This window comes from Hemibagrus wyckioides, linkage group LG05 (assembly GCF_019097595.1).
Source record: "Hemibagrus wyckioides isolate EC202008001 linkage group LG05, SWU_Hwy_1.0, whole genome shotgun sequence".
NCBI lineage: Eukaryota > Metazoa > Chordata > Actinopteri > Siluriformes > Bagridae > Hemibagrus > Hemibagrus wyckioides.
Window position 1 is genome coordinate 19,807,355 of NC_080714.1, and position 26,844 is coordinate 19,834,198.

At 39.3% G+C, this 26,844-nt stretch overlaps 1 long non-coding RNA gene and 2 other non-coding genes across 3 annotated transcripts; all 3 read left to right on the forward strand.

Moving 5' to 3' along the window:
• Positions 1–542: 542 nt before the first annotated feature.
• LOC131353439 (uncharacterized) lies at positions 543–22,345 on the forward strand. Its single transcript, XR_009204623.1, has 3 exons — positions 543–675; positions 18,015–18,136; positions 22,055–22,345. It is a non-coding gene; the product is annotated as an uncharacterized LOC131353439 (long non-coding RNA).
• Positions 16,732–16,845, forward strand: trnal-caa (transfer RNA leucine (anticodon CAA)). Its single transcript has 2 exons — positions 16,732–16,769; positions 16,800–16,845. It is a non-coding gene; the product is annotated as a tRNA-Leu (tRNA).
• On the forward strand, positions 20,823–20,936 carry trnal-caa (transfer RNA leucine (anticodon CAA)). Its single transcript has 2 exons — positions 20,823–20,860; positions 20,891–20,936. It is a non-coding gene; the product is annotated as a tRNA-Leu (tRNA).
• Positions 22,346–26,844: the final 4,499 nt, after the last annotated feature.

The window sequence follows — 26,844 nt, forward strand, 5'->3', positions numbered from 1 at the left end:
GCCCAGAGCCTTAACCACTTGAGCTACCACCACCTTCAGAGTAACTATAAACTTTCTGTCTGTTCAGACCAGTTTTGTCAAGCTCATTTAATCTCTCTCATTAACAAGGTGTTTCAGCTTATAAACCCTCCTCAGAGTAAACCTTAGAGTTTGCTGTCTGAAAATCTCAGGAGATCAGCAGATTCTGAAATACTCAAAGCTGTCCATCTGGCACCAAGACCCATGCCATGATAAAGTCACAGAGATCATACTTTTTCCCTATTCTGATGTGAACATTAGCTGAAGTTCTTGACCTGTATCTGCATGATTTTATGCACTTTGCTGCAGCCACATGATTAGCTGCATAAAATGACCAGATGTACAGGTCTTCCTATTAAAGTGACACAAGCGTATTTTAAAATGAGAGTTTGGTAAAGGCTGTGTCCCTCTGTGTCTGTGCAGTGAGGATGGACAAAAAATGACAAAGAAGGGTCACGCACACACACATGCTGTACCTCATCATCCCTCCACATGCAGACCGGACATGTTGACTTTGTGTGTGAGTGAGTGAGTGTGAAAGGGAGAAAGGGATGTAAGAAAGATTGGGTAATTTGGCTTTGGAAGGCTTTGCTAAAAGCCTCTCAGAAGGCATTTGTCGTTGTTGATACATCTAGCTGAAGTTTATTACACCTGATGGTAAGTAATGTCCTCCATTACACTTAAGAGAGACATTTCACCGGCCTCTCTTTCTCTCTCTCTCTCTCTCTCTCTCTCTCTCTCTCTTGGCTTTGCATTTTAAGGGAAGGTGTTGTCCTGGCTAATGGGGCAGCATAAGTTCATGTGCTGTTCTGAGATCAGAGTTGTAATGTATCCTGTACTGATTGATGACTAGAAGTTGGAAGGAAGTGCTCATGCTTCGGCGCCTATAACAGGGTGTGTACAGGATAAAGTTTTTGAGGCCAGGACCAGGAGGCTTTCAGATTTATAGTGTTGTCATTGAATAAAGCACTTTCGAGGACATATGGAGTGTCAGCTATTGTTTAGAGAGTATAAATCTTCTGAATGTCCAATGTGTGTGTATGTGTATGTGAAAGAGAATCTTATATGAGGCAACTGACTCATCCTACTCCTGGGTCCTGTTCTGAATGTGGCACGTCCTAAAATGGCCTTGTTGTTGAGTGCATGTTGTGTAGAATGGCTCTCCTGTGCAGTTACTCACACAGCGCTGTTTTGTTGTGACTGGTTTTGCTTTGCCTTGTGCAGGGTTATTACGTCCGTGAATGCGATTGTGGGAAATTTAAAAGCCACATTTCATTTAAATCGACAACGCTTCACAAATATGTGTTATTTAGTTTGTAGGCCGCAAGCCATACTTCACACAAACATGAAACCAAAGCTTGTAATGAGTGAGAGAATTGTGTAAATGAGATATTAATAACTACGCTCTATCAGCTTCTATTCATTCTCCAAAGTACCTACTTAACAACAGATAACACAGATTGCTCTTAGTCTACCTCATAAAATGAATGCTTTTTAAAATGAATTTATCAGCAATAAATGTGAGAGGAACCCATTTTGTTTAATAGCAAAGACTTTCACAACAAGGATCCATTCTGCATTCCATTCATGGCTATCAGCTTTAACGTATTCACAATATATTAGAACCTTAGAATTATATACTTTTTGTGGGGCGCCTGACCATTACACTCATATGTGGTTCTTCCCCCAAGCTTTTGCCACAAAGCACACAATTGTCTAAAATGTCATTTACGATTGACCTTTACCTTTACATTTTACCTTTAGTTGAACAAAGAGGCTGAGCTTTAACCGGTTCCACCATGGAAATGCTCCTGTGCACAAAGCAGGTGCTGATTAGGGAAAGCACAGAGCAGCTGTGAGTTCATTCTGGCATAACCATGATATGGGCTAAGATTCAAATTCCATATGTGGCTAAAAGGGTGTAGACACCTGACCATCACACTCATTTGTACTTTTGAACTTCCCTGTCTTCTGGTTTCTGTGTCCCTAGGGTTTTCATGCTTTGGTTTACGTTATGTCTGTTTGTGGCTTCGCCCTACATCATCCATAAAGTATGTACAGTGTGTCCTCATCATGTTAGCTGTGATTTTAACACCCTACACAATAAAGGTCAGCACTTGCATCCTTTACCTTTGAGAATCGCTTGTTTCCAGGTTCCCCTGGACCTCTTAAAGGTATAGTGTTATAAATCTTTCAGAAGTCAGAAGCAGGAACCAGGAGACCAGCAGAGGCGGGTTGTAGAAGTGTCGGAAATTTATTAAGTGTGCACGAAAAATGAAATAAATAGAAAAGAACTGCTATGTAAAAATGGACTGATCATTGATCATCGATAGTTTCTGATCTGGTCTGATCATCTTAAAACACATAGCTTAAATACAAACATCTTCAGGTGCAAGAAAAAGTCCTCAACAAGATAGGAGGACACATTCTTAGCACAACGTCACATAACATAGTCATAATACATACTGTAAGAATCAGAATACCTCCTTATGTCGCAGCCTCTATTTCCCACAGTGCACTGCAGTGGACTCACCTTCCCAGAATCCTTCTATTCTCCCACCCCTCCCAGTCAGTGTCCTTTCAATGATAAAGCACCTTATGATTTAAAAGCACCTTTTGTTTTCCTGTTACTTTGCAAAGTAATTGTTCTGTCTTAGATAGTCCATTTATTCAACCCTCGCTTTTGCCTGATTTGTTTACCTGACTCCGATTTTTTACCTAATACCTGTGTCTGACTCTGACCTTTCTGGACTGTCTGTTTTGAACTGTTCTTATTAAACTCACCTTGCATTTGCATCCGCATCACTAAACTGGACCTAAAAATGAACAAGACATGTACACAAGAGAAATCTGGTAACCTTGTAGGACTGAACTGCTTGAATTTAATTTTGTCCATCTGAATCAACCCCCAAATAATCAAATCAAATCAAGCACCTATATAGTCTAAGTCTGAACAGAGAGAACTTTTCAACCTTAAATATCGACTTTTTACCTTTTTAAGTCACCAAACTTTTAACTTTTGAACTCACCAAACCTGAATATGACCTTTTATATTGTTGAAATGTTTCAATGTAAAAGTTTTAGATGGATAAAGTATATGAATTCATTCATATAATACTTCTCACACTGTATTATTCAAAATTATATTTCTAAGATCTATTGTAAAGTCTATACCTAGAAGGGAGCAGAACATATCTATCATATGTCAGCCCTTAATGCTACTATTATGTTAACAGCATCACTACAGGTGGACTTGCTTTTGTTCCCCTAAGTTTGTTCAGCACTTTATTCGCCACTGTACAATTCACATTGTCCCAGTTCTAAGAAGTCTAACTTAACAATAACTAAATCAACAGCATACTTTACCTGAAAGCCAGAAGAGAATAATTACCATTAATTTCTATACAAAGAACTCTTGTATAACATTGAAAGAAGTCAAAAAGTGATATTTTTTTGCAATTCAATGACTTTATGTCCCTTCAAAAAGCTCTCATGTTTGTTGGAAGTTGGTCCATACATGTGAATAAACATGGAAGTGCTGATAATGAAGCAGATTAGATTCCTTTGCGATTCTGAAGCTTGTAGCCAGAAAAGTCTGTGTTGTTGATCTTTCAGCTGCTCCCTATGTGTGTGAGGGGTCACCACTGTGGACCGACTGGCCCGCACAACAACTTGGCACAGGTTTTACGCCAGATGCCCTTCCTGATGCAACCATCCCATTTTTACCCGGGCTTGGGACCAGCACTGCATCCAGTGGCTGGGGTTTGGGCACTGGCTGGGAATCAAACCCAGGCCTTCTGCATGGTAGGCGAGAAACCTACCACCAGTGCACAAAAGACAATTGTATAATAAGTGTATAATAAATATAAGTTGACCATGGAAATGGTGGCTTAGTGATCCATTTACTTTACACTTCCAGGGTTAGGGGTTTGATTTCTGCCTGGCATCCCTGGAGTTTCCACATTCTCCACTTGTCCAAAGCTCTGGGTTGTAGCCTGATTGGCATCTCTAAATTGTACATAGTATATGAATGAGTGTGTAAATGTGTGTGAGATTGCAGCCTTTTGGAGTCCTATCCAGGATATCCCCGACCTTGTGCCCCAAGTCCCCTGGTATAGACTCCAGACTCTCTGTGACCCTGTGCAGGATAAGCACTACAGAAAATGGATGGATTTTTCTTGACTTCAGGGGCAGCATCAGAGGCTGAGAATGTCCTTAAAGAAGAAACGCAATTTAAATTTTTGATCTCTGGTTGCATTTGATGTGCATCTGCACATCAACCTCCGTCATGCTAAGTGATGGTATCATTGGAATGAATTGAGCCCAGTGATGTTACACACAGAGGGTAAATAGGATGTTTGACATTGCTGAATTTGGAACATGCAAAAGCCCCTATTTCATTATTTTATCAATGAATTTGTGATATGTTCTAACTCCAGGGCCACCTGTGCCCTCTGCTTGCTCAATGTCATTCTCGCTAGCTGGGGTTGAGTCTGGCAGACCTAAGAGGATGCTTTATGTAAAGCTTACAAGATGAGAGAGCTCTTAAATGGAAGCAGAGAGCAAGCATAGACAATCAACTTCTTCTATTACATCTTAAAAAGCTTAAGAGTCTAATTTAAAATGTGTGTGTGTGTGTGTGTGTGTGTGGCAAGTTGCAGTGTGTTCATAAGTGTGAAAGTTAAAAGAGCACTTGTGTAGCTAGTGAATAAAAACCATTTGTATTTACACATTATCATCATGCTGCTTTCACGCTTGATGGCACTGAAGAAAAGGGCCTGTTAACATGCTATGTGTGTGTGAGAAAGAGGGAGGGAGAGAGAGAAAGGGAGGGAGGGAGGGAGGGAGGGAGGGAGAGAGAGAGAGAGAGAGGGAGGGAGGGAGAGAGAGAGAGAGAGAGAGAGGGAGGGAGAGAGAGAAAGGGAGGGAGGGAGAGAGAGAGAGAGAGGGAGGGAGGGAGAGAGAGAGAGAGAGAGAGAGTATTGTGGCAACACTTGTTTGTTTGCTCTACATTGGCAACCTTTAGGGCAGCTGTGTGTGTGTGTGTGTGTGTGTGTGTGTAAGTGTCATCTCAGCTAACCCAGCAAATGTTGCTTATACAGTTATAAGGAAAATCCCTTCTTAGCCTGTGTAGAAATAAGCCAAAATACATCCTAATATATTTTGGTACCTAAACTGTTATAGCCTCAATGTAACTATATCAAACATATAAAACTACTAAAATGTTCATATCCACCAAATATCCGTGGCTAGCAAAGGATGCTTATATTAATTGTGACACACTGGAGCTCGTACATTGGCCTTTCCCTAAAGAAATGAATAAATCAAAGTGCTAGCAAATGAAATAACAATACTCAAGCTTAAATTTGATTCAAAAACGAAATAAACACATTAACAAAATAGGTGAAGAACGCTGATTGGGTAATCAAAACTCAAACACACACACACACTATGTGTTTTGTTCTCCAATGTGAGGTGATTTTGTTTAACCTCAACAGGCTGCTGTTGTCATAGCAACAACCTCACGTGTGTCTTTCACTTCCCACTCTTAATATTAGCTAGCTAGTTAGTCTTCAGTGTCTTCCAGTTCAGTTACATCACAGCAAGGAGAGCTGTGCGAAGGGGACATGTTGATTAAATCCAATTAATTAGCATTATATATCATTGCTTGTTGAGGATTTCTGCCTCAGATAATTCTGAATGCTTTGTGAACATGGTTTCTCCTGATGTTACTAGGGTTTGTTAGCTAATTGACATAAATTGTGTTTCTAATTATCTGATATCATGTCTTATTATCAGTATATATATATATATATATATATGTACATTTTGGTGCAGCATGGTGGCTGATTAGCACTGTTGCCTCACAGCAAGAAAGTCCTGGGGAGTCCCGGGTTCGAACAGGCAGGGGCCTTTCTGTGTGGAGTTTGCATGTCCTCCCCGTGCCTGCATGGGTTTACTCCGGGTACTGTTTCCTCCCACAGTCGAAAAACATGTTCATCAGGTTTATTGGTAATTCTAATTGCCCATAGAAGTGAGTGTGTGTGGTTGTCTGTCTATATGTGGCCCTATATGTGACCTGCCTTTCGCCCTGTGTGAACTGGGATAAGCTCCAGCAGACCCCTGTGACTGATATCATGTGACCCTAATTAGGAATAAGCAGGTATAGATGATGGATGGATATGTACATTTTTTCACTAAATAATAGTAAAGTAGGTATTGGGTTGGGTTTTTGATTGATCTGAAAATTTTAGAAGAATGATCAACAATTTAAAAAAAACACAAACCAAACATTCTAAAATGTTTATCCAAAGGAAAAAAATGTTTTAGAAAGTCTTAAAGTATCATTGCACTTCCCGATATTCTTAATATTTATCATTATTATTATTATTATTATTATTATTATTATTATTATTATTATGTTATTATTATATTATTATTACATTATTATTATAGTGTACAATCATAGTGGTCTGTGTGTGTGTGTGTGTGTGTGTGTGTGTGTACATATTTTTTTCAACATTGCTTGTCCTTAACATCATTTCATTACCCTGATGAGGTCACTTCAGGCTGAGTATTTGCATAACACTGGCCAAGTGTTAGAATTGTACCAACACTTCCTTGACCTCAGTTTTTGTGTGACTGAGCATTCGAACAGCAGCTGGTGTGGCAGATGTGGCCCTAGGAGGCGGAACAAACTAACGGTTTGTGTGTTTCTGTGTTTCTTTGTGTGTGTGTGTGTGTGTGTGTGGGCATGAGTAACAAGCACAACCTGACACCCCTCATCTGTCAACACCTTGTCAAAGTGGCTTGGCCCCTCTTAGGCTACTTTTCTCTGTCTTTCTTTTGGCCTCTCCCCTCCTCTTTCTCTCTGTGTCTCTCTCTTTCTCTCTCTAAAGAAATATAAAATGAGTATAGGAAGGCTTCATGGCTCCTTACATGATAGCAGTGTAAATCTGGGTTAAATGTTTCAGATGTTCTAGAGAACCAGCTGTGATACACCTACACACACACACACACACACGCTGCTGCATTGCTACAGAGCCGACAACAAATGGAAAATAAAATGAATGTTTCAGAGGTGTATCTTTCGAGAGTCACTAAGAGCTCCTGCCACCAAATTACACTTAATGAGTATGTGACTGTGAATACGGTCGAATATTCAGGCGTGTACAGTTGCAGGAGTATTGCTGCTTGTGTTAGGAGGGGAAAAGATGTGTGTGAGGATAGCTGTTGACATGTGGCATGCTGCAGTGTGTTCGTAAATGTGAAAGTTCAAGGTGTTGGTGGCTGGATGTAAAATTCTCCATTTAAATCATGTCTTTTTCATGGCTTTCAGCAGCTCATAGTAGTTATAGTCATTTACAAAATTCTTATTCTTTATCATTTTCATCATCCCCTCAGACAAAATGTAAAATGCATGAATAAACAGATGACCAAAGATCTCGATCAAACTGCCATGTGTAAAAATGCAACCAGTGACTTTATCCTAGGAATAAGCTCAATAATGTCTTGGTACAGTGATGAATTGTTGCACAGTAGAAATAAAATGACTCCCTGCATCAAGTCTGGTACTGAAGGTGCTCTGCAGTTTGACCAGCAGGTCATGGAAGGGATGTGATTCATTGTCCAGGATGAATTTGTTTAGTGTCGTCTTGTCCCAGAGGGCATCATGTCTTCTTTATCAGTTTGTTGAGCTTCCTTGCTTCTCTAGCTTTAACACTTGCTCTGTTCAAGTCCCCAGTGCACACAGCCGATGTGATAAAGTGAGTCATGTCTGATCCGAGACCACATCAATCAGATATGAATGACATGAATGTTGTATTTTTGCACACGAGTGGCTAAGGGATTTCTCTTGACTCATTTATTAACTAGATCACTATTTTTCCTATGTGGCCTTGGGTTGCTGGAAATGATCTGATATGTGAATAGCAAACTGGAAATAAATATTTATTCTGTTGATTGTTTATCTCTGCATATTATGTAAAGAACTTTTTTATAGTGTGTATGTGTGTGTGTTTTTTAACAGTTAAAAAAATGACTATAAAATAGTGATGGATTTCTAGCCACAAGAGTTTGATGTATTTTTTTTGCGAGTTTGTTATTCATCCCTCCTGTACATTTCCAGAGATTTGTAGACTCTATGCCAAGATGCATTGAGGCTCATCTGGTGGCTCATTGTGGCCCATCACCTCACTGAGGCACTTTATGTTGTTTTTTTTTGGGTTTTTAATTGCTGGCAGTCTAGAGCTGGGGTCAGGCAGGAGACAAAAATGCTAAAGCAACCATCTGCTCAAGCCACCTTCACTACCTCATTTCATTCCAAATTCATGTGTATTCTTCATAATGCGCTTCACCTCATTATATACAGCATTGCATGTACAGCTACATTGCCCAGTTTTATTGAAAATCATCCCCTCAGAACTCGGATCACTACATTTGACTACAATTGCCTCAAACACAAATGTTGCACCAGTTCAAAGCAGAATTATTAGTTAAAACAGAAAAGAGATAGCGCTTTACCTTTTGAAAGGAGAGACTATAGAAAGCCTCTTACTTCAAACATTAGAAATAATGGGGACTACAAAAATAATTCTAGTTTTTTATACTACAGAAGCAAATTTAATTACTTAGACAGCCACTGAAGCACAGATATGAACAGTCCAGGTTTTTTAGTTCAAACGAGCAAGAATTTTCTCCATGTAAATATTGATGTAACTATTGAACTCCAACTTGGAGCACTCTGACTAGAGAGGCTCAAAAGCTCCTGTTAAAGAAAATACGTGACCAAATTTACTGAAGTCAATAACATCTAGCAGATTTTGTTCATTAGAGAGAAAATTCAAAGTATGACTTGCCAAAATTGGCATAAAGCTGGGAGCTACATACTTCCTTTTAAAAAATAATACTACCATATGCAATCAAAATAATGTTAAAATAAACTGCTTAAATAAAATAAATCTGCTTTTTAACCAGAGAACAAACAAATGGAATTTGCTCCTGTTCTGTTGTGCCCATGTTTAGCATTGAATTTCTTTTTCACGTCACACTCCACAGTGGTTGTTAATGACTCAAATGAATTTAGACACCTAGGGCTTTTAATTTGTAGTTTTTCATAAGTATTTCTGTTCATAGCCTTCTGGTGGTCCAGCAGCAGGATACCACGCTCTTATTGCCACGGTCCAGGTTCGTTTCCCGGGCAGGGCGCTAACCCAGCCACTGAAGAGTTAACCCAAGCACGGATAAAAGGGGAAGCTGGCGTCAGGAAGGGCATCCGGCGTAAACCCTGTGCCAAATCAAAACGTGGACCAAATAGGGAGCAGCTAAAATAACAAAACATAAGTTTTTCTGCTTATAACCAGCCTTCTAGGGGCAATATATTCATAGAAATGTTTAAAAAAGCTTTTTTTTTTCACAAAAATGTTTATATCTTCAAGGTACATGATGATATCAAACCCATTTCTGTTCTCTGAGAAGTGCTTTTTCATAAGCATCTAAACTTTGAAGGTGTTATCATCTTGGAAGATTATCAAACAGAGGTAAATACCTCTCACACTGAAAGCTAACATAAAGCCAACAGAAAATATTTCATTTGTTTATACTGATTGAAAATGTCTGATCAGTCGATTTTCATTCCACCAGCAGAATGGAACAACTGGTAAAAGGATTAAGAAAACTAACCTTGACCTATGTGAATGTTTAGGCTAATTTCAATCCCACATTACTAGTCATCTAATTCTACTAACAGCCTACTAAGCTAACTACATTAAGCTTGAGTCACGTTGAACCAGGGTTTCAATGCAGTCAAGCTAGGATTTTCATTGCAGCTCTGAAAAACGACATGTACACAATGGGGCTGCTGTTAATGAAACTGTTTTTTGTTTTTGTTTATTTAAAATGGATTTCACCTCATGGGGTCTTGAGCCCTGGGGTACTCTTTCCTTGTGTGAATTTAACCTGTCATTAAATGACTGTGTAACAAATTGCCTGTTTGTTAAGCACCCCCTTAAAAATATAAAAATACTATTCGCACAAAATCACGTCTGCAGTGTATGGATAGAACTCAGTGTTTACTGAGTGGTGAGGGTGCAAAAACGTGAAACCTATGATGCTGAAAGTAGTATCATATTTGGCACTAACAGTGTGAGTTCTAATATCTCTAAAACATCTGTTCTTCTGGGATTTTCAACACAACTGTTTCAAGGGCCAAGAATGGTGTGAAAAGAAACAAAAAGGTTTCAGAAGAGACTGGAGACTGATGTTCATGCATATGGAGACAACCGTACAACCAGGCTAATCATCTTCAGAATCAACAGCGATCAAAATAATGTTTTCAGATAATGCACAAAACATTTAATTTGCTTTTTATTGGACCAATGCCTTCAAATGTATTATTTTGTGGAACAAATGAATAAAACATATGACAGAACATGACATCAGTACGTCATAAGTGATTCATTGTTTAAAACACAGTGAATCTAAAGGAGCAAATCTAAGCCATGATTCAATCACTGATCCTCTGAACATGAGTCATGACCAAAATGATTCACTGACCCAAGATGAGCAAATTTGATTAGACCCTGTCAGAGAGGGTAGTCTTTATTGAAAGACTGGCAAACAAAGCTGAATTATTAGCCAAATCGAAAACAGAGACCCGGCAATGATCAGGCAATCAGCAAACAGCATCAAAACAACCAGAATAACAATCGCCGAGTTAAATACTTATTAATTTTAGATGCATGCAAACTGAGCACTACCACACAATCAGGCAGTGTCCAAAGTCTGTGTAGTGTGTGATTAGATACAAGTGATTGCAATCAGAAATCTGGTGATTGTGAATTCGTGACTTACAGAAAGTGTAGTCCGAGATGTCCATGTCTGTCAACCCTGGTGCATTCTGGGAAACTGAGTCTGCTGAATTGACCTGACACACACACACACAGTGCAAGACTGGTAAGTAAACATACAGTATAATGTCAATCTACCTAACATGACTATGTAATAATCATAAAATTGGTTATGGATATGTAAAGAAGTGTTGTGATATGCCTTTACATTTTGTGCTTTGTGCGTTTGCAAAGCCTAACAGCAGCAAGTGAACAAAAGGAATAATTCAGTGCAGTGATTCTGATTCATTCGTCATTGTGACTCACTTAAAAGACTGAATCATCCTCAACTTACCTGTCTATTCCGAAGGCCAATGGAGACACAACACACAACCAGGAGGTTCCTAATAAAATGCCATGCATTTCATACATGTGTGTGTAATCTGTCAGCAAACAGGGAGTGTGTGTGTGTGTGTGTGTAGTGTGTGCATGTTTTTCTTTGTGTGTCACTGTGATGGATACTGAAGCTATGATGGATGCCAGACCTGTCATACATTAAACAGGACTCAAGCAGCGTTGCCGACAGATCTGTTACTGACAGAGGCCTCATCTCTGTCACTCTTCCCTCTTTTTCTCAGAGTTCAATGTTTCACATTCCAAAATCTTTCTGATGACATGCTTTCCACTGCTATGTGTGTGTACATAGAGTCTAACTGACTTCAAGCCCAGCAACTTCAGCTGCAACTTCTAACCAGGCCCTTTATCCTCATACACAACATCCATCTTCCACAAAACCTACAATCAGATTGATCATCTTATCTGGGTTCATTTTAGCTGCTCAATATCTCCAATTTTCACTAAGCTTTATCCTTTAAATGTACTGTAGCACTCCATACTTTGAACGACTTACTGAATAGCCAGGGATGAACTAATCCCACAATTCAATATTGTTGTAGGTCTGGACCAATCTGTAGAAATATAGTCAATTATTTGAATTTTTAGGACCAAATTTGAATGTATGTTAAAGAAGAATTTGTTACTGCTACTACTACTACTACTACTACATTACTGCATTGCACTTCTGTAAGATGTTGTTGTCCATTTCTCTCTTTAGATTTGACTGGCTAAATAGAAACTATAGTTCAACCGTGTCTTCTTCTTCTTAGCACATCTAAATAATTGATACAAATATTTCAAACTGAGACGCTGAGGTGTGGAAACAGAGGTATATTAAGGTATTAGCTCTTCAGGAGGAAGGTAAGGTTTGTTATTCAAAGTCAAAGTCAGAGTCAAAGAAGCTTTATTGTCACTTCAACCATATATAGCAGATGCAGTACACAGTGAAGTGAAACAACGTTCCTCCTAGACCAGAGGTGCTACACATAACACAGACAAAGTACAGTGATGCAGACAAACATAGAGCTAGAAAAATTAAACTATAATTTAAAAATTAAAATTAAACTAAAAGATTAAACTATACTTAAGGTGCAGTCTTTAAGAACTAGACATACAACAGAAGTACACAGGAAGACAAGACAAGACAGTGCAGACAAACAACATATAGGCCGACTTTGTGCAATGAACAAGACAATGTGCAAAGAACAGTGTATACAGTGATTGCAGATATTAAAGTGACACATGTAAACAGGATTAATATAAATATATATAACTGTAAAGTGGCATGTGCATGCAAACAGGACAATTTAGTGTGTGTGTGTGTGTGTGTCTGACTATGTCCAGCACAGTTCAGTATTTTTTTTGTGCGTGTGTGTTATGCATGTGTGTGTGCGTGTCCGTGTCCAGCACAGTTCAGTTCTCCTCTGAGATCAGATTTTGGTTGAACGTGTGTGTGTGTGTGTGTGTCCAGTTCAGCTCAGTTCTCTGTTGAGATACCTGATTGCCTGAGGGAAGAAACTGTTTAAGAGTCTGGTTGTGCGGGTCCGAATGCTTCGGTACCTCTTACTGGATGGCAGAAGGGTGAAGAGTGTGTGTGAGGGGTGTGTGGGATCATCCACAATGCTGTTTGCTTTGCGGATGTAGCGTGTGGAGTAAATGTCTGTGACAGAGGGAAGAGAGACTCCGATGATCTTCTCAGCTGTCCTCACTATAGGCTGAAGGGTCCTGCGGTCCGAGACAGTGCAATTCCCAAACCAGGCAGTGATGCAGCTGCTCAGGATGCTCTCGATGGTCCCTCTGTAGAAGGTGGTCAGAATGGGAGGTGGAAGATGAGCCTTCCTCAGCCTTCACAGGAAGTAGAGGCTGCTGGGCTTTCCTGGTGATGGAGCTGGTGTTGAGTGACCAGGTGAGGTCCTCCGACCAGGTGAACACCAAGGAATTTGGTGCTCTTGACGATCTCCACCATGCACCCATCGATGAACAGCAGACAATGGTCACTCTTTGCTCTCCTGAAATCAACAACCATCTCTTTAGTCTTGTCAATGTTCAGAGACAGGTTGTTGAATTTACACCAGGCTGCTAGTTGTTGCACCTCATCTCTATACGTTGACTCGTCGTTCTTGCTGATGAGACCCACCACGGTCGTGTCATTGGAGTCAACTTGATGATATGATTAGAGCTGTGCATTGTTACACAGTCATGAGTCAGCAGAGTGAACAGCAGTGGACTGAGCACACAACCCTGAGGAGCTCCAGTGTTCAGTGTGGTGGTGCTGGAGATGCTGTTCCCAATCCAGACTGACTGAGGTCTCCCAGTCAGGAAATCCAGGATCCAGTTGCAGAGGGAGGTGTTGATGCCTAGCAGACTCAGCTTCTTGATCAGGTGCTGAGGAATGATCGTGTTGAATGCTGAACTGAAGTCAATGAACAGCATTCGTAGGTAAGTGTCTTTATTGTCCAGGTGTGTGAGGGCCAGATGGAGGGTTGTGCTGATGGCATCGTCTGTGGAGCGATTTGGATGATACGCAAACTGCATGGGGTCAAGTGAAGGTGGCAGCAGGTTCTTGATGTGTCTCATGACGAGCTTCTCGAAGCACTTCATGATGATGGGTGTGAGTGCAACGGGACGGTAGTCATTGAGACAGGACACTGGAGACTTCTTCGGCACGGGGATGATGGTGGTAGACTTTAGGCACTTTGGGACGACGGCGCTGCTCCGGGAGATGTTGAAGATGTCTGTGAAGACATCCGCTAGCTGTTCTGCACACTCCCTGAGCACTCTGCCAGGAATGTTGTCTGGGAATTACTGTTGATTTGATCAGGATTTAATCAGTAGTTATTTTTTAAAAGAGACATAGAAAACTATTAGTCCTGCTGTGGAAATATAAGACTCTGCTGAAGACTTGCTTAATTACTGCATAGTTAATAGTGAACTCTATACTTACTTAGTAATTAACTAGTAGTTAATAGAATTTTCTAGGAATAAGATAGGTGTCAGTGGGAGGTATAGTGGCTTAGAGGTTAGCATGTTTGCCTCATACCTACATGGTTGGTTCCTGCCTCCATTCTGTATAAGTGGAATTTGCATGTTCTCCCAGTGCTTTGAGGTTTCCTCAGGGTACTCATGGTTCTCTCCCCCAACATTGTAGGATGATTGTTCCCTGTCAGCTGAGTGATAAAGAAAATGGATGGATGAATAGGTGTTAATGAAGAACTACATGTAAAAGGTTGCTGTAAACAGAGCTTTATACACATATACACATTCTATACAAGACCCTCAGAACACCCCAAAACAAGAAAAATTTTCCTCATGTAGTATGTGATTTTTTTTTCTTGAGGGGATATTTGCACTAAAGAGCCACCACTTTACCATGGACTGAATGGATCACTCTGTTTGCAGGCTTTTGTTCCTGTGCAGGAAGAGAACGAATCGTGCTTTCCGTCTATGCATACTGCTCATGTTTGTTTGATGCACAACAACCTGTTCACAAATAAAGTGACATAATGTCACTCCTACATGAGTATTCAGTCCAACTACAGTGACGGAGAGACAGTGGTAGAGAGAGAGAGTGAGAGAGAGAGAGCGAGATTCTGGCACAGTGATATGCTAGGATTAGCATATGAAAGCAGCAGCTGTGCTGTGTGTGTATGTGTGTGTTCCCTGCGTGTAACAATTTAGATTTTTAGCATGTGTATATCTTAAAGTTAAAAGAACATTCAGTACTACTCACTTTTGTATGATCACACAGATATGTAAATGCACAGTAGTGAAACTTTAGAGAAGAGAGCCAGTACTTACACATACACTATATTGCCAAAAGTATTCACTCATCCATCCAAATAATCAGAATCAGGTGTTCCAATCACTTCCATGGCCACAGGTGTATAAAATCAAGCACCTAGGCATGCAGACTGTTTTTACAAACATTTGTGAAAGAATGGGTCGCTCTCAGGAGCTCAGTGAATTCCAGCGTGGAACTGTGATAGGATGCCACCTGTGCAACAAATCCAGTCGTGAAATTTCCTCGCTCCTAAATATTCCACAGTCAACTGTCAGCTGTATTATAAGAACGTGGAAGTGTTTGGGAACGACAGCAACTCAGCCACGAAGTGGTAGGCCACGTAAACTGATGGAGCGGGGTCAGCGGATGCTGAGGCGCATAGTGCGAAGAGGTCGCCAACTTTCTGCAGAGTCAATCGCTACAGACCTCCAAACTTCATGTGGCCTTCAGATGAGCTCAAGAACAGTGCGCAGAGAGCTTCATGGAATGGGTTTCCATGGCCGAGCAGCTGCATCCAAGCCATACATCACCAAGTGCAATGCAAAGCGTCGGATGCAGTGGTGTAAAGCACGCCGCCACTGGACTCTAGAGCAGTGGAGACGCGTTCTCTGGAGTGAAGAATCACGCTTCTCCATCTGGCAATCTGATGGACGAGTCTGGGTTTGGCGGTTGCCAGGAGAACGGTACTTGTCTGACTGCATTGTGCCAAGTGTAAGGTTTGGTGGAGGGGGGATTATGGTGTGGGGTTGTTTTTCAGGAGCTGGGCTTGGCCCCTTAGTTCCAGTGAAAGGAACTCTGAATGCTTCAGCATACCAAGACATTTTGGACAATTCCATGCTCCCAACTTTGTGGGAACAGTTTGGAGCTGGCCCCTTCCTCTTCCAACATGACTGTGCACCAGTGCACACAGCAAGGTCCATAAAGACATGGATGACAGAGTCTGGTGTGGATGAACTTGAGTGGCCTGCACAGAGTCCTGCCCTCAACCCGATAGAACACCTTTGGGATGAATTAGAGCGGAGACTGAGAGCCGGGCCTTCTCGTCCAACATCAGTGTGTGACCTCACAAATGCGCTTCTGGAAGAATGGTCAAAAATTCCCATAAACACACTCCTAAACCTTGTGGACAGCCTTCCCAGAAGAGTTGAAGCTGTTATAGCTGCAAAGGGTGGACCGACGTCATATTGAACCCTATGGATTAGGAATGGGATGTCACTTAAGTTCATATGCGAGTCAAGGCAGGTGAGCGAATACTTTTGGCAATATAGTGTAGCTATTCAAAGAGATGCACATTACATACTTGCATACTTATTTCACTTTGCAGAGATAGCAAGACAGGTAAGATTGCTGATTTTGCCATATTTTTGGAGTTGTACTTGTAATTGTCACATTAATCACTGACAATTTAATTTAAGAATAGCTGCATCCCAAATGATGTACTATACACTATGCATTTATTCTATGCACTATGTGCTCAATCATCTAGTGTAATTTTAGAAGGGTAGTAATGTCTTAAGCGGAACATACACACACACACATATATAACATTTTAAGGATTAAATTAAAGATTAAGGATTAAATTAAAGATGTCATCTGGGAAAATTTTTCATCCATTGTCAGCATCTGGTAGCCCAGCTCCTCTTTTATACTGAAAAATGGTGTAGAATAAAGATAATACTTGACATACTTGAAGTCAAGTAAGTTTTGTGTGTCAGGATGGCCGAGTGGTCTAAGGCGCCAGACTCAAGGTTCTGACCTTCCCCCTGATGTAAGGAGGATTCTGGTCTCTGAATGGAGGCGTGGGTTCGAATCCCACTTCTGACATTGCAATTTTTTGGTGCAGTGGTAACTCAAGTAGTTCCATTATTCGCTCTAGGGGTGCTGCCCCATGGCTGACCCTGTGCTCTGAACCCATCCTCCAAAGTTGAGATATACGAAGAAAGAATTTCACTGTGCTGTAATGTATACGTGACAATAATAAAGGCTTCTTCTTAAACAGCACCTTTTCAAACCTCTGCTCATGATGCATCACAGGGCTGTGTGAACACTTACGTCAAAGTATTATCTGCACTCTTTCACATACATGAGCTCATACACACAAATCTCCAGACAATACGGTGAACATCTGTCACGCTACTCTTGAGCCCCAAATTAAAATTTAAGCTTTAAAAGTATGAAGCTTTTAGAATTGACTAATTTCATAATGTAAGAAATCATACACAATTTTTAAACGGTGCTTATGTTAGACACTCCTAGTTCTGCCAGTAAAAGCTTTTCTTTTTCTAGAATATTCTAGGCTATGTGTGCACAAAAATGTAGATGCCTTGCAATGTAATGGCTGTTTAGTAGTGATATATATGATTCAAATGATATATTAATTTGATCTTAGAACTAATTCAATACAGAGCTTTATCTTGTTTCTATAATCACTGCACTGAATAAAGAAGGGAGCTGTCCAGTATTAGTGGTGCTGAAATCCACAAGGCTTCCGGCATGTTTCAATCTGGGTTTCAGTGAATATGTTTATTTTCTTGTGACAGATGTCTAAGATACAAAAAAAACATTTTACATTTCTCTCTCTCTCTCTCTCTCTCTCTCTCTCTCTCTCTCAGACTAGAACTACACCATCCACAAACCCATTTTCTACACCAGCTTTTTCAATTCGCCCAAGCACAGAGAACTCTTTTTGTTCATTCATCTAGCATTCTCTCTCTCTCTCTCTCTCTCTCTCTCTCTCTGTTTCTCACACCCACACATGAACATGCTGAGGATAGATCATTGGGGTTCTTATAGATGAAAAGGAAAAAGAAAAGAGGGCTTGGTGTTAGCAAAATGTAGCATTCAAAGCTTTTCTCTGTATATAACTAAATCTCCTCTTATTACTCTATGCAGTGGAGCTGTTATAGCAACATCAGACAGGGTAAAAAAAAAAAGGACAAAATTTAATAGTTCCCTATTCTCTAAGCTTTCTCTCTTTTTGTCTGCACCAGTAGAGCTGATCCTCACACAGACTGCAGAAGTGAGGCTTGGGCATGACGTCTCCCCAAAGAAACAAGCAAAATCATGGACACACACAAACACACCACAGAAGAACAGGAAGCAATGCTCTATAACTGTGAGTGGAAAACTTTCACTGTATGCATGAGTTTTCACAAACCCATATCTCAGATTTTGGGATATCACAGTATCTGAGGTGACATTTTAACAAAGAATGGTGTTAATATTACAGTCTGATACAACCAGCAGCAGGAAGAAATGATTACTTTGCTACTATAGTTAGGTCTGGTTTATAAGTATCTGTACTTCAGTACAGGAAGAAAATCTCTCACTCTCTCACATCTGCTATATATAGCTTTTAACAACACTGTAGAAACTTAAGGCTTTTTTTTATTTATGGACCTGAGAAAATTCATAACTGTGTCATTATGGTGCCATTGTGTTGTCACAGATATTATTAAAAATAAGTGGAAATATGAAACTGTTTTGGGACAAAAATAATATTCATCTTTGACATATCAGAAGTAAACTACACAGCCAGTTGTCATCATATTCGAACATAATTCAGCTCAGAAACTGTCAAAACACAGCCAATAAAAATCTATATCACTTGATTGGATGTTACATCAAACATGACAAAGGTGTCTTGATGACAGCTGGAGCTGTTTGGATTAAACCTATCAGCATATATCATTGTAACAGCAGGTCATAACACACTCGGTTTAATAGAGTGATCTCTGTATGAAATAGTGATGTCAATGAATCAGAAAAGAGAAAAGCTCACAAAGACATAAACAATATAAGTACACAAGAGGTCCCAAATGGCAACCATACAATAAATAAAATCTGCTATTTGGAAAACCTGTCTACATGTCAGTGAATTTCAGCTTTCTGTATTTATTCCTTCCTTTTCTGGTGCTTTACTCTTGTTTAATGTATTGTATTTCTTGTATCATTTTTTTACAGTTCCAGCTATTTTTATATACGTTTTTTTTATTAGTATAGTTCGTTATTCTCATATTTACTAATGATTTTTTCACAGACTCTGCTTTTTGCTCTTGACAATCTGTTTGTTTGTTTTTTTGACCACTGTATTTTCCGCTCTTGACCACATTTTGACTGAACCAGTTTGTATCTTGATCGACCTTTGCCTGTCTGACCCTGTTTTCTTGAATTCTTCACTAGCACTATCCTGTTAGTCATTGCTATTTTTGTAAACTATTCTTATTAACCCAACCTGCACTTCCATCCACTTTCCAAGCATCTATGTTTGTGACACTTTTCTAAACACATTTCCATTCACAGGAGGATATTCACCTTTCTCTTCGCAGTACCAAAGTTCTAAACATTCATTTACATTTTACAGTATACTGGATACTACAGTACATAAGCAGTGCTTTGGTATGTATTTTTGGGATGCAGCAGAAACATGTGGCTGTGTTCTGGTATTAAATATCACATGAAGAATAAAAACACTCTTTGAGAAAAAGGGTTTTTACAAGGGTTAGTAAAGCTCTTTGAGTTCTATGTAGAGCCCTTAAAAATTCTCCCAAAGGGACGAACTGAGGAAACCTTTTTATGCACTGCATTCTTGGGAGTGTAGAAGCATAGTAAAAGTATTAATATTAATGAGATGCATACAGTATGTATGCTGCTTTTTAATATGAATCAGCCCTCCTGTAGTGTTGGCTGATGTGTTACTATTTATATAGTAAATGAAAGTACATCACTACACAGATGCTGGGATGGGATGTTCCTAAAAGTTACATTACAGTCACGCTTTTTTTTTTTTTTTTTACCAAATAGTAATTCCTTTAACTGCAAGATTAAAGTGATAATAGTACAAAATAGGAAGGAATTATATTTTTTCCAGTGACACACTTTATCCGAACACATCACCACTGGGCTGAATTGAATTTCACACGTCAAGGGTGAAGGGAGAAAAGAAAGCTGCCCAAATTGTAGAAAGGTGTTTATGTTACTGTGTACCTGTGTATTATATTTTCATCAGTTCATCTGTTTTTGAGTAGCCAGAGATACTGTGCTTTCGAAACGTACTCTAGAAACAATATTTACTACCAACTTTAGACTTCAGTAGTCCAACTGTATCATAAATTCCACTGCACTTTCAGTGGAGGTGAACCTCTTAAAAGCTAATGATGCATCAGATTGTGCAGTTTACATTTCTCACTCTTGGAACTACTACAGAGCCTTGCATACAGTATTCTCTGCGCTTGAAATTGAAACTGAAATGGATTTAATTTCTGGTTTTGATGGCTAGCTTTTGATTTCAATGTTATGTGAAGACCACATTTGATTCCATTCCTTCAGCCAAGAAAAGGGGTCTGAGGGAATACAGGCTGAATGAAGACTGTTGAAGATTGCAAAAAGAAAAGAACATTCAGTGAAGGTGCATGTTTTCTTCTAGGATTGCCCTGTATGTGGCTGCGTCCATCATAACCCTCAACCAGGACTAGTTTCCCAGTAACTGCTAATAAAAAGCATGCTCATGATATAATGCTACCAGCACCACTGTGGAGATGTTGTTCTCAGTGTGATGAGAAAGGTTGGGTTTCTGCTTAACGTAGACCTTTATAGGTCAAAATATTCCAATTTGGTATCATGGTCTGATACAATAATGGATTTAGTGATGATCTCTGAGCAGCTCAATATCTCAAAGTTTGAGATTTTTTTTGTAGTACTAAAATACTATTTAAAAAAAATAAATTTATAAAAAAAAAATTATACAAAATTTTATTTGTTTCCATAGCTTCCATAGCTTTCCATTCTCTGAATAGCTCTGTGTCAGGATGGCCGAGTGGTCTAAGGCGCCAGACTCAAGGTTCTCACCTTCCGCCTCATGTAAGGAGGATTCTGGTCTCCGAATGGAGGCGTGGGTTCGAATCCCACTTCTGACTTACCAATTATTTGGTACAGTGGCTGCTCAAGTAGTTCCGTTGTTAATCGGAAGAACCGTAACCCTCTTTGTTGTAGGGGTGCAGGCTCATGGCTGACCACAAACTCTGAATCTAACCTCTCAAAGTTTGAGATTTTGTTTATAGTACTAAAATACTAATATGTTTCTATAGCTCCTTGGGTTTCATTATTCATCTTAAGTATATTCTCTAACAAACTCTGGGGCCAAAAACGACTCCTGCTACAGCAGCAAGAAATTCAGTGACAAAGCAACAAGCGACATTTAAAATGAGATTTAATTAACTGCATGCAAATTGGTTATGACACAGTTAAGTGACAAATCCAAATGACTCGAATTCCTTGAACCAGTCCTCAAGCTGTCCCCTGAAACCTCTACTCACTTCAGTTCCCTCTCAACATTTGGCAATTCAAATGAGAGGAGATAGCCACAAGACCATGTTTTCCTGGGTCTCACTATTGAAAATACAATGTGTGTAAATTGTATAGTTGATGATACACACCAATCAGCCATAAAATTAAAACCACCGGCAGGTGAAGTGAACAACATTGATTATCTTGTTACAATGGCACCTGTCAAGGGGTGAGATATATTAGGCAGCAAGTGAACAATCAATCCTCTAAATTGATGTGTTGGAGTGAGAAAAATGGGCAAGCATTAGAATCAGACTGACTTTGAGTGACTTTGCATAAATTCAGTTCCTACAGATTCAAATTTTATCTCTTAAAATGGGAGAACAATCCACAGGACCATGTTTTTTTTAGTTTAACTAAATTAGGTAGACAATGTGTGTACATGTGTGAAGACTTCTACAGTACAGTGAATATTATACATACATCCCATGTCCACACAGACCACCCTGAGCAGAAACAATGGTATAGAGGTCACCACAAGAGCCAAACTGCATTATTAATATAAGCAACTTCTATATCAGAGCAGATTCTTCCTCCAACCCCATATAAGGCTTGACAAGAAAATAAATTCATTAAGTCATCTAACTCTGTCAAGTACCATCTAGCCAAGCATCCTGTTCTTTCTGGCCTTCTTATCCTCTCATTGCAAAAGGTTTTGCTCTAATCCTTCTGTTTTTCTTCCCTCCAGTGCCACTGAGCTGCTCTTCTGATGCCCTAGCTCCATAATCCAGGAGAAAAAAACAACAGAAATCTGGGATTAAGTTTCTTTGGCCTAGTGGAAGAGAGATGTATTGCACAAATCTCTCTCTTTTTCTTTTCTCCCTGCTCTGTCTCTCTTACACAAAAGCTGCTTTGGTGCTTACCAGGATCAAATCATGCGAAGACTTTTTGCATTCTATATCTGGAGCTTAGTGAGGGCAGAACATCTCTACAGTCACATGAAGGAAGCTTTTAGTGAGCGAGTGTGTGTGGGGGGTGAGTCAGGAAGAGAGAGAGAGAGAGATAGAGAGAGACAGAGACAGAGAGAGAGTGTTTCCCATATGTTTTGCATTTTGTATGTTATCTAGGACATGTTCTTCCAACCAACTCAATGAAAACACACACACACACCCACACACAAGATAAACTGTTGGTTTTTTTTTTGTTTTGTTTAATCTTCATTATATGATACCCAGTGAGCTGTTTTAAAGTCTGTTCCTACACCTAGGTGCCAGAACAGAGAAGAATCTCAGTGTTCTTTTACCCTGAGAGATGGTGGGTCTGGTAAAGCAGTGCTAGAGGACTGGAAGAGTCATGGATGAGATAAGAGCTTTAAGGTAGCCGGATGCTAGTCTGTTTTGACTTCATCAGTAGTCATTAAACCAGTGGAGGGAACGTAGCATTGGGTTGACATGGAATAATTCAGGGAGGTTGAAAACAACTACCATATTCTGGATTATCTTGTCGGATGGTGTGCAGGGGCAGACCTGCCGGCAGTAAATTGCAATAATCTAGTCTCCAAATGATGAGGGATTAAACAAGCTCCTGAATGGCCTGTGTGGATAGAAATGGCTGGATCCTACTGATAGATTATAGAGGATAATCTGGCCTTAGTTTAACTCTGTGAGGTGGGATGGACAGTTGGTTGTCATTGATCTGCCTAAAGTATATAACACTAACACTAAACATACAGCTCTTTCCTCTGCAATCTGTACTCTGATTGGGCAGCATATCTTCTCCCCCTTTCTTTTAGCCTACAAAATAATTTGGAATACAAAGCAAACAACCCACCTTATTCTTCTACATTACATTAATAACTGTATTTCACATGCACTTTCTAAGTAACAGTTGATTTGTATTATGGATGTGTCAGTGAAATGAGCTAAAAAAATATTAACCCCAATACATAAGAAATCTAGGTGGAGGTTCATGCTGTGTGGGATTTGGTAGCTTAGTGGTTAAGGTGTTGGAGTACTGCTTGGAAGGCTGTGAGTTCAAATCCTATGTCCAACAAGCGTCCACTTTTGGCGTCCCCTGAGCAAGGCCCTTAACCCTCAATTGCTCAGTTGTATAAAAATGTAAGTTGCTCTGGATAAGTGCCAGAAATGTAATCATCTGTAATATCATTGATTAACTACACAGTCTGGGCTAGGAAGAAATCAGCCCAGGGTTGCTTCATGTACCATGTTTTTGTTGTTCTGTTGGTCATACTGTTGTGATGGGTTCCACAAAAACCCAAAATAATCCCCCTTAAAACATTTGTAAACAGTCAATAATCTGAACGGCTGAAAATGAAACAGTATATTGATTTATTTTTATCTTTAAAAGACAGGGAGGCTCAGACACGAGCCATCGCTGTATTTGTCACGGATTAAAGTTTATGTCAAGAAGGCGTTCTGATATTTTTAAATGGCAGAGAAAATACACAGTTTGAACCTCAGTTGAAGGAAAACATTTATGGTCAAACACACAAGATTCTTTTATATTAGAATCTAGCCTATACATTCTATAATGTCTGAGAGTAGGTCTCCTTTGTCTCTCGGTCACGCTCCTCTCTCTATCACTCTGGCCATAGAGATCATTAAAACCACAACAGTGCAAACGCCCATCAGTGCAGCACTTGAAATGTTGGCACTCACATTGTCAATGGTGCTTAAACGTCCAAAAATATCAGCCAGCAGCAGCAAGCCAATCAACAGCATGCTCCTCAGGCGCTCTGTTCTCTCTGCTCGCTCTTCCAGTCCCCACACCTGCGCTTATTAATCACAATTACCACAGTTACACTGTGGATTTTTTCAAACTGGCACATGAAAAGGCAAACATCTGTTCACAGCATCTCCCTCATGCCCCTTTTTTGGGGACTGTAATCTAATGTGTCCCTTATGTTCCAGGGGACAATATTCAGCACAACACAGCTTATGGCTGGATGATCATCACTTAACAATGGCCAATTATCTTTGATATAACCGGCTGGCCTTTTTTGAAGGACACAGAGAAAAGTGAAAATGCCAGACAATTGAATAAATGCTCAGAAATTTGCCATTGTGTCAGGTTTTCAAAGACTTTAAAGGTGCTTTTTTCCCCTCATTATTTAAAATACACCATGTTATTTAGTCAGGATTTACATCTTGGACTACATTCTTCTGGCTCAGAATTCGGATCATGAAAAGAATAATAAGCACCTATGACCTAGATTTCACTTTGAGGTAAGAGACTCATGCATCCTCTAATGACATTAGATTATTAGACACATTAGATACACACGCATCTTCTAGGCCACTATGTAATATTTTCTTGTATCTGCTAAACACCTGCTGTTGACCTACCGAAAGCTTGACCTGGTAACGTAGCCGAGGCATTACGACCCAAATTGCTGTTTATCTCTTACTACAGGACAAACATACTAAATCTCATTCTAGTGCTTGCAGCAATTTTAATAAAGTGGTCCTCTAGTCGTATGTTCCATAGTTAAAGCAAAATAAATAAATATTCAAGACATTACTATTTTTATCCTGTTTTATTAGTGCACTTATAGGCAGATAAACAACAGCAAAGATCACATCAAACCACACTTCAATTAACAACAGTATACAGGCCATAAATTACATTTCCAGCTTCAGTGCTTTAAAGGCAACGCAGTTAACAACGATAATAAATAAATCAGCGCAAAAAAAACTGTGCAAAATAATAGCCCTGTGTGTCATATCAGACGATACGTATTCCATACCAGTTCCTAAAATGCACTCGTGTGAATGACACTCATGTGAAGCTCTGCACTTCACACAAAAATGCTATCAAAGTTATAACATTCCATTAAAAAGACTAGACTTTAAAAATATATTTTTCAGAGTAGTCTTATACAATGAGCAGCGGAATATAAAAGGACTGAAAAAGGTCCTCTTTTTATTTTTTTCTCACCACCCAACTAATCGACAGTAGCGACTTGTGAATCTATTAGTCAACTAGTCTACACAACCAACACCTTACAGCGATATAGCTCTGACACACTTTTACTGCCAAGCACAGAGATACTCCATTTCTATCAATAGAAAGACAACCAAAGGTGGAATTTGTAGAATTTATTATTGTAAATGTATCTCGAAATAGATTAGGAATTACTTGGTAGGACAGATGGTAGGATGTAGCGATTCTCAGTATTTAAATGACATCTCAATCCTACATTAGTCACCTAGGAATGAATAACACTAACTTCTGGCACCAGATTCATTCTTTAAATGCACACAATAAGCGAAGGCAGGCTTTTTAATGAAAAGATTAACACATGTACTAACTTTACTGATAGATGTATCGCAACATAGCAATATGAATTCTTCTCATCTAAACGCAAATCTCACATTTTTTCTTTTCTTTTCTTTTTTTTACAAAATGATGGGTGCAAATGAAATCTTTGGCTGAGTTTCAATACATCAGTTTTATTGTTATACCACGGTGCTGCTAATTTCACAAATGTGAAGGTGTTGATCGTCATGACGGCTGTTTTAAGGTTTAGGTGAACTCAGTCGTTTATTAGATTATGGATGCCTCATATGATTTAATCAAAATATGTTGATATTTAACAAAGAAACAATACAATCCTATATTGTAGCTTATATTTAATAAATGTTAAAATATTAAATATATGTCTTCAGGAGTTTATGCTTTCTGGTTCTCTTATTTACATGACAAACTGCATTTTTTTTGTTTGTTTGTTTGTTTAATTAACTTTACTAGAGAGAGAGAGAGAGAGAGAGGTGAGTTGTGATGATTGTTTATCTCAGCTAGACACAAAGCAATAGCAAGAACTAACTTGTCTCATAGACATTTGCAACATAATGCAATAATTGATGGTTTAAAAGCAACATATATTGATCTTCAATAACAGTGAAATGTTTGCTTTGGCATATCGCTGTATGGCTTCATAGAAATAGGAAAATAACAAATTTGTGGTGGCAACAGTAACTCTGCTTTGTGTCCAGCTACATCATACTTCTAGCTCATGTATTATTTTCCTATAACAGAAGATCCTGCAGTGGTTTTAAAGCACCAGGATGAGAAGTTTAGTATTAATTAAGTTAAAGCAACTCCACTGTGATGACTTAATGGAAGGGAAGTCTTTTACATGTTTGTGCATGTACTGCCACCTTGTGGTGAACACCTCATACATATTCATGGATGAGAGAAGCGGGTCCTAGGGGAAAGTTATTTTATTTTAGATTTATTTTTCAAATACTTTACAGTATACTATAAGACATACACCAATCATCTCAAATAATTACTGGAATACAATACAATATATTTTATAATATTTGGGTTGGGTTTTTGTTTTTTTAAATATTAGTTTAAAATGGAAAGAAATAAAATGGTTAAACACACACACACACACAAGACTTCCTTTATTTAGTTTGCTCCAGTGCGTTTCTCCTGTTTCATTATTCATCAGCACACACTTGCATGCGTTCTCCCAGGTAATATACACTCATGAATATTAATCTGCTGTAG